This window comes from Castor canadensis, chromosome 4 (assembly GCF_047511655.1).
Source record: "Castor canadensis chromosome 4, mCasCan1.hap1v2, whole genome shotgun sequence".
Classification (NCBI taxonomy): domain Eukaryota; kingdom Metazoa; phylum Chordata; class Mammalia; order Rodentia; family Castoridae; genus Castor; species Castor canadensis.
The window spans coordinates 127,029,837-127,039,623 of NC_133389.1; positions in this window are offsets into that span (position 1 = coordinate 127,029,837).

Genomic DNA, 9,787 nt, shown 5'->3' on the forward strand with positions numbered 1-9,787 from the left:
AGCTAAGAGGAAAGAATTTGTCTAGATCTCCTTCACTATTGGGACCTGGAACAGAGGCTGCCTGAACTAACAGTGCTGATGAATAGGGGACAGACAGAACTGGAATCCTAGGAAGCTTGAGTTGCTTCCCATTGAGATTTTCTCTTAAAGAACCCTAGGAAGCTTGAGTTGCTTCCCATTGAGATTTTCTCTTAAAGAACCCTATCAAAATTGAAGATCTTAATAACAAGCCATATGGCCCAGGACACCTATACATAACTCAGTAGCTTTCAACAGTCCTTCCCAACTAATTAGCATTAAACAAGAGTATGGGTTTGGGGTCCAATTTGATTTATTCACATACCAGTTTTATGACTTAGCATAAAATCCTTAACTCCTCTGAGCCTTGCTCTCTCCACCCATAAAGTAGAGATAATAAAATCTGTCTGATCCACCTTTCTAAGTTGTGAAAATTAAACAAACAAGCATACAAACACTTTTTATAAACCGTAAAGCACTGTAAATTTTAATTATCATTATCAATTAGCCTTCAGTTTAAAAATGTTCTTAAACTCTATCTTAAATTCAGTAACAACATGAACTTGAAACTCTGCTTTTGAGGGGTGTTACATGCTACTAATGCCAATATTTTAAAATTCAAAGAAACAAAGTCATGCAATTATAATCATGTGAATGAAATATTCTTTTATTTAAAAAAATTAAAATTTTAAATAAAAATTAATTTTTAAAAATTTTTAAAAAATTAAACAGTTTCTGTTTAATTTTTAAAAATACACTGCTTGGGGGTGTGGCCCAAGCAGTAGAGCATGAAGCACGAGTTCAAACCCTAGTACTGACAAAAACAACAACAACAACAAAATACAGTGGAGTGAGGGTTTTTTTTTTTTACATATGTTAAGGAGTAGATATGATACTGTTTGTTACTCAACTGCTGAGTTCTAGAATAGAAGTCAGTCTGAATTCTGCTCATAAACTGCCCATCCTTCAAAAGGCTCACACTATGATGAAAAGGAAAATCATCTTCCTTCAGATCCTGTACTTTTGTTTTCCACAATGGAAATGTTTATTACTTGTATGAAAACCTTCTTTGCTCAGATAAATGAAGTTTGGTCACTTTCAGTCACTGCAACCCAAAACAGATTCTACAGATTTGACTGCCTAGACAAGTAACTGATGGGAAGACATTTATTAACCTGCACAGGACCAAGATATTGATATCCTTACAGTGCAATAATTCTTAAATCTACATCTGGCACCCTCCAGGGCATAATTAACTTTATTTTATTTTATTTATAAAGTTGCATCCTGTGCAACACTGCCCTTGGGTGTTAGTGGAGAAAATGAACACATTATAACAAATAAAATATTAAGCAATAACAATAACTAATAGCTTACACTAATGAAAAATGAGAACTCACAAAATGGTCTTAGTGCTAGGCCACTGGCAAGGAGCAAAGTCCTTTGACTACTAAAACTGCAATGCATTACAAAGAATAGATTTTCCCTAAGCAACTCAAGAGACATAGGAGTTGGTAAGGGAAGGACTGAAGGAGGACAACAGTAAGCTTCAGTAGGAGTGACTTCTTAGGCCCACAGATGGTCCCCAAATAAGGTAATGAGCCAATACTGCCAAATGACAGCTGGGCATGTTCACACCTGATTCTTGAGAGAGAGCCCAACCTTTATCGTCAATTGAAGCCCTCTCGTTCTAACTTTCCTATCAGTCTTAGCTGATGTTATCACCCTTATTTTTCTAAATAGGAAAAGTTACATAGACATAGTTTCTTTCCCAATGCTGGTGATCAAACCCAGATCCCTACACATGCTAGGCAAGCACTTTACCACTGATTTACACCCCCAATCCCCATCCTTTTTTTTTTCAGTCCTATATTATTTTAAAACTTAAATAGAACTTATCTATTCCATATATACAAACATAATACTAACTAAACATGCATATTATAAAACAAATCCACACAGACATAGACATAGACACACATGCAAGTACAGTGTATACATACACTCACATGTACATCTATGAACTTACAGGCCCTTCTGCAGACCTGACATCACAGGAAATCATGATTAACCTACAATCCAAACTATAGTGCTAATCCATCCAGCTTCCTTAAAATGAATATACTCTTACTTCTTCTTTAAGCCTCTACAAAGTTTTGCATTGCTATCAAAATATTTTTGGAAATTCTGTAATGTTTCTCCTTTTCCCTTGGCTTCTTATTTCTGGCAAGGACTAAACCCCAAAATATCTTTCCTCTGGGACGCTGAAATAACGGTCCCAAAGCAGCTGCCAGAGCAATAGCTATTCAGAGATTTGGGACAAATTTCCAAGGAAGGACACTTGTGATTGTAATTGTCTGAGTCAAACACCCAACCTTCTCAGATGTTCAAAGAACAGGTGTGCACAGGATTTTCATCTTTCTGGAGCCTCTCATTCTTGTTCACAATTCTATCTGTTTCACTTCCGTTTCTTCCCTTCTTTTGTCTCAGCCCCACCTCTCTTCTGGGTTTTATTTTAGATGTGCAGAAAAATGTCACCCAATCCCCTCCCCCACCAGAGCCCTGAAATTCTATTTCTCATCTGCTGATTTCCTGTAATGGTGCCACAGAGCTGAGTTCTTGTTACCCAGGACCACCTCCCTTAATTTTAAAGCCAGTGAGAGGGCACATCTGGCAGACGAAAGAAGACAGTCTCACTACCGACCTGCACAGCTGCTTGCCTGCCCCTGAAAGGCCTTCCACAGATAAACAAGGCTCAGGCCCATTTTGTGGCACACAGGGGTTTTTCTGTGCTTGTGCCTCACCTTGAAATCGGTGGCTCTCATTTCAGTCACCTGGGAATAGTTTTTAAGAATACCTTTATCAAAAAATTGTTTTCAAACAAAAACAAAAAAACTTTGTTCAGGCCTGTTGAGCTGAATCCCTGGGCCTGTGCCTGGGTGGTGCAATTTTTTTAACAGCTCCCAGATGATTCTATTGTGTGGCAGGGTTAAGAACCACTGATGTAGATTCCGTTCATGGAAGTTATCCAACCCCAAGCTTACTCCCTTCCTTCCAAGTACACCCCAGGAGATTCCTCTGCCTGTTCTCACACCAAAGATTTCTGGGAGCCAGGAAATAAAGTCAGGCAGCCTAGGGAATGCAGTTGAGTTGAGAAAGGAAGAGGGTTGAAAACAGAATCAGGGAGGGGGTTGAAGGCCCTTACCTCCCCCTCTCCTGCATGTGGTCTGCGTGCAGCTGGTGGACACAAGGCCACCTCCTCTCCTGAGGGCCTGACCCTCCTAGGATTCAGGGGATGACATACTTTAAGAGTCATGATGCTCAATTTCTCTCATGCTAGAGTGGCAGAGGGGGAAAACATCAGCACTACAGGACTCTGGAGGTACAGGAACAGTGATGCAGAGATGTTAAGGAGGATACGGTACCCAGCCAGCAAAGAATGATTTCAAAACTATGTCACAGCCATGCTGAAAGAGGTAGGGTACAAGAAGGAATAGGATTTTTCATGCAGAGGAGCTTAAAAGGCACAAAGCTGCTGGCACGCGTGACACAATTTATTTCTGGTCACCCGAAGGACTCTGTGTGTGTGTGTGTGTGTGTGTGTAAGTACCCTCTAACTGTTCACCACCCAGTTAGCAAAGAATTAGCAAACCCTCACTTGAGCCCAGACCTCAGATGAACATGCTCTTCACCACCCCCCCACCTCCCCACCCCCACTCCACCCCAGGGCTTAGACAGACCCTGGTTGCTTAGGCAACTGGTGGGACCCCATTGGACACTTGTAGGCCAGCGGCTGTGCTGGAAGAGGGGCCTCCCCCGCTGCTAAGCTTTTGCTCAGGGCTTCTTGGCCCTCTGCCTGCTTTCCTCTGGCACGGTTACGACCGTATTGCACGTTGGCTTATTCCAAGCAAAAAGGTCTCCCTGCCTCCACCCCTTTCTGCCTGTCTCTCTCTCCAGATGTCTTGCAGTTTCTGTGGGAAAGTGTATTCTTCTTACTGCCTGGTTAAGATTTTCAAAGTCAGGCCTCCCCTGCACCTTTACAGTCCTCCAATCTAGGCAGGGGAATCCAGTAGAAGGTGTAACTGGTTTGCATTCTCTTGGTTGGGTAGCTAAGTAGCTCTGGGTTTCCCCTGGCACACTCTCTGATTTGTAGCATCCAAATCTAAGAACCTTGCCCTCAGAACGACCTTTAGCAGTGGGATTCATGAAGATTTGTGATATGGATGAGTTCCAGCTACAGAGGAGCAAGAGGTCTGCAAATTTTCTTGTGCAATGAAAATCCTCCCCATCACACAACCTTGGCACTTTCAACTTAATGAAGTTCCACTACCTGGAATTTTGGGTGTGTTCTTTTTTTTGGTTGTTGCCAAAAGAAACTAAAGCAAAGCCCCAATGTAAAAGTATGACGTCAGTAAATGAACCACGAGGGCTCCTCGTGCATTTGCACTCTGGTCTACTTACCAGTCAGATCAGGGCAGTCCTGAAATGCGAAGGCCATGTAGCTTTAAAACTTGTCAGAGTGATCACATACTGTGATTGGGAGAAGGAATGCCTTAAAGGCAGATTGTCCCACTGGAGGAGCATGCAGGAAACACCCTGCCTGGAACAAATGCTCCTGCTGCAGGGGGTTCTTGCCACTCTCGTTTTTTAGAAACCAGAAAAACATGAAATGTAAAAAAGGCTCCAGTTCTAACCATCCCGCCTGAGCTTGGCCCCAAGAAAACTAGGAAATGGGCCAGGAGGGCCAAGCCAGGCTTCCAGCCCCTACCTGCCTCTGAAAGTGAAGGGCCCTTCTCTTGCTTCGGCAGCTCTGTGGCACATGCATTCCTGAAGTCTCTTGTACCAACACAGCAGAGCAGAAAAATCAGAGAAGTGTGTCAAGGAGTCAGTAGAATAACCATGATGATAACAATGACTACCAGACCTGGTAGTCACTTAAAAATCATTTAACCTCTCTCTTTCTTCACCTATAAAATGCTGATCACTATGTACTCTGCTCTTAACTCAGGCTTACCAGACGAGATCATGTGAAAATATAAAGTTGATTTGTAATCTATTTAGAATATTCATCTTTATGAAGACTATTTAAGACCAAATAGGTATTCCAAAATAGAAAAACAGATACTGCTCCTAAATATTATACCTAGTAGACAGTGTCTTAGTTACCTTTCAATAATTAAACATGTAGGATTAAAGAAGCAGATATTGCATCTGCCATATTGTTTTGTGTGTGTGTGTGTGTGTGTGTGTGTGTGTGTGTGTGTGTGTGTGTGATATGCCTAACTGTTCCTGAGGATATGTAAATAACCTCATTGCATAAAAACAGTTAGCACAGCATTTGCTAAAGAGAGCCTGTACCTAGGAATATGGTATAGTTTCAAGGGTCCCTCAGGGTGCCCTGTATAACTCTGAGTGGGTGGTGCAAGACTTAATTAGAATACATAAAAATTATGTCTAGTCTCATTGAATGCAGTTATTTTATGATTTGTGAGTGGGCCGCTCAAGAGTTCAGAAAAACATTTCCCTCCAGCTCCAGCTGGCAAGATGTCAAAACTGAAAACACATTTCCTGGTTCTCTTTCTTGCCCCAATTGGGATGGATGACCCTAATTCTCACCACCCCATTTCCTTAAGCCATTAACAGTGATTGAATCTCTGCCCACCCCAATGAGCTTCACACAGACAATTTTAATGCATAGCAGCACCCATAATAGAGAGAACTATGTTGTGAAACTTCAAATCTACTTTTAATTCCATCTTTGACAGATCAAATTGAAGCCATGGGTTATACTTTGCTATGGCCACTTAACACTAGTTGGAAACTCAGGCACCCTCCAGTTTGTAAAAGTTTCCCTCTCCCATTAGCCTTAGGTCAGATAGAGGCATCTCCATTTAGATCTTGATGTTTTTCAGCCCACAGAAAGGGTTCATGTTGACTGGGAGAGGGTACAGAAAGGACAGCCGGAAGCCAGTATCCCAAGGAACTATGGATCCAATAGGAGAGAGCTGAGAGTCACTTCACTGTGCATTCATTTCCTATGCATTTGTTAAGTACTACTGAGTGAGTTCATGAGACACATAAAAACATTATAAGCAATAGTCACTCAATCTTAAGTGACCAGGCACTTTATTTATACTTATTTATAAATAAATTTATGTTTTTCATCTATTCTGTTGTGTTTTCAGTGAAAGATAAAGCAACATCACTATTAATTATTATTTTTCTTTATTCTCACTACAAACACATGAGGTACCTATGATCCTTGTTTTATAGATTGAAGCTATAGAAAGAGTGGCTAAATTGTTCAATATTTCATAGGTACTTGGTAACAGAGCAAAATTTCAACCCAGATTTATCTGATGTCTAAGTCTTTGCTCTTAACCAGTACACTTAGGTGCCTTCATCAGGCAATCTTTGGGAAGGTGAATTTAGAATTGTCTCTTGAAGGTAGTATATGATTTGCATTGCCTAGGGTTGAAGGAGAAGGGGAGAGAGTATGATTCAAATCCCCAGGGCCCAAAACACTGCCTAAACTCAATATCATTTAATAGATGGATAAGAAACAGCACAAACAAAGGCATGAAGATGGGTGTGAAGATGAGGGTGAGGAACAGGAGAAAGTGGAAGATGAAAGAACAGAGACCAAAGTGCAGCACAGTATTCACTCTGGTCAGGTAAGAGCCAAGGTCATCAAAATCAAGGAGAACCATTTGATGGAGGGCTTACATAATTCCAGGGTGAGGGGTTTGGATTTAGTTCTATGAGCTATTACAAGCTAATTCCTACGGATGGACCTGATAAGGCAAAAGCTGGATTGAGAAGAATGAATCTGGCTTTGTTGTGCAGAGGGGCCAAGGTAGAAGATTAGAGAGCTGAGGAAGAGTCCCCAGCCAGATGGCAAACTTGTTGAGAATAAAAGAATGGCCTTCCTTCTCCTTTTGGAGGAGCCCACAAAGAGAGATCATCACCAGATACACAGAAATGAATGCTTCACAAACCTGAGAGAGTTTTCACCTATACCCTATATAAAGTTGGCACTTAATGGCTTCTAAAAAAGTGTTCAAAGGCACTGGAGGTGTGGCTCAAGCAGTAGAGCTCCTGTGTTACAAGCAGAGCCCCGAGTCCAAACCTCAGTGCCACCAAAAAACAAATAAAAATAACAATAGGTTTCAAATTTTGCCACCTGTCATTTGTCTACTCTCTTAGTGGTATCCTAATAAATCTTTGCTTTCTTCCAAAAAAAATTAAATAAATAAATAAAATTGAAATGCTCAAAGAACCAGGCATGACGGTAATATCTATAATCCCAGCACTTGGGAGGCTGAGGCAGAGGATCATGACTTTGAGGCCAGTGTGGGCTACGCATTGAGTTCCAGGTCAGCCTGGGCTTCATAGTGAAACACTGTCTGAAAAAACAAAAGAAAAGAGAGACAAAAAAAGTTGCTCAAAGAGTGACTGGAATTCCAAACCTTTATAACTCATCATCATTCTGACTATACTTTAATCACTTACACACACCGGGGTTTTACCTTTAAGAAATGCACCTTAGGCCTGTAGTCCTAGCTATTCAGATGGCTGAGACAGGAGGATCACCAGTTCAAGGCTAGACTGGGCAACATAGTAAGACCCTGATTGAAAAAAAAAAAAAAGAGGAAGAAGAAATGCACCTGAGCGTTCTTAAAGGTTGGGAATATCCTATGAAAGAGGAGAACTTGAAAGTACAGACACACAGATATCCACTCATTCAACAATATTTACTATATACCTACCTGAAAACCAGAAAGTTTGGTTTTGTCACTAAAAATATCAATGAACAACACAGATCATCTGCCTCCATAGAGGTGCCCTTCTAGTAGAAGGAGACAGACGTAATAAATAATAAACATAATAAATAAGTAAATTAATAGACTGGAAAGTGATAGGTACTACGGAAAAAAATAATAGAGTAGGGTGCCTAGGGCAGTATCGGAATTTTAAATATGGTAGTCAAAGTGGGCCTCGTTGAGATGGTGAGAGTGACCAGAGCACTGAAGATAATTATCTGTGAGGCCCTTCATTACAAAATTTACACTTGAAATCTCTCTTAAAACATCAAATTCAAAATAAAAATAATGCCTCAGCTTATGTCTGGTGTAAGTAGAATTTACCATGAGACCAATCAGACACACATTTTATAGCTTTCATTTTTAATAACAAAATCAAATATACAACTTAATTTTTCTGATACATAATGTGTAAAAATACCATCCGCCAAATCTTTCTGCATAACAAAAGTTCCCTTGTTGAAACTCTGGGCATCCCTCTTGGTGTCATTCTTTCTCTGAAGACTACAATAACCAGTGGTCTCCGATCAAGATGAAAAACAGAACACAAATGTTTGTTATGGGTAATTAATAGGCAACAGCAAGGCTTAGCATTAATTCAGTAGTATATGAACAAAGGGCTGGGGGTATTGCTCAGTGGCAGAGCACTTGCTTAGCATACAGGAAGCCTTGGGTTTGAATCCCAGCACTACAAATAAAAATTTAAAAATAATAATTTTTTAAATAAAATAAAATAGTGTATGAATGAGTCATAAAAATTCCCTTTGCCAAAAAATAATCAGCTGTCTTTCTATTCACCCATCAGCCTTTATTTCCCACTCAGGACTATATTTAGGGTTTTTATCTGAGAGAAACAGACCAGGATTTATGAGTTGGATAAATGTGCTGTCTGTCTCACCGATGATAAAAATTCAAGTGCATTTTGTGCAAATTGTAATCTCTGTTCCAGATTTCAAGCTATTACAATATGCTCATGTCCAATTCTTTCAAGTTTCAAATGGTGCTCAAATATAGATTATCATTTTACTGGTCAGCAGGTCAGGAGTTTGATCTTGAACACAACCAGTTTAGAGAAAGTTCCCATGGGGAATATTCAAGATTCCTGAAATACAACACATGTCTGAGAAATTACAAAGCCCACAACATGTTTCTGTTCCATAGGTTATAACTGGGTTTGTGAGTGGTGTTCATTGCTACTAACGGCTCTGTTCAAAGACTTATCCCAACCCATCTCCACATATCTGTCTCTTCCTCCTGCTTTCCCCGGGCTGCTCTTATGTCTTCGCTTCTCACTTTACTCAACACATCTCTGGCCTTCCTCCCATCCTGATCTTGATCTCCCATCAAGATCAAGGTGTGAAGAAAAAAAAAAAAAAAAGATCAAGGTGTGGCTCAAATACTTGAAAACTCTTGTGAAAGGAAATCAATTTCTGCTTTTGGATAAATTACAGACACTTGCTTTATTTTATTCTCTTCTATTAAGCAATTCTATTGCACACAAAAACATAACCAACAAGTGATTTTTTTTTAAACCAAATCACAAAAACAGTGATAACAAACTAAGCTATGCCAAACTTTGACATAACCTAGTCCATGCTCACTGGCCGCTGACCACATGCTCACAGGCAATGTGTTGTGAGCCCTTTCAGAAGAAAAAACCCAAAACATAAAAAAAACCTTAAAATTAAAACAAAGCCCTTCTTTACAAAGAAAGAAAAAGCATGGTTTAATTTAAATTTGAACTGATAAGAAGCACTTCCTATTTCAAAAATATTTCAGACTACTGGGCACATTAGGCTCAGCAATATCACCTGTTCATTTTCCCCATCTTTGGCAAATACTCAGTTCTAAGACTTGGTCTGGAACTAATACTTTCCTGTTAAAGCATAGCAAGAAAATGGAAGAGTTCTTCCACATTTTCCCTTTGACCTAGCCACCATTCATTC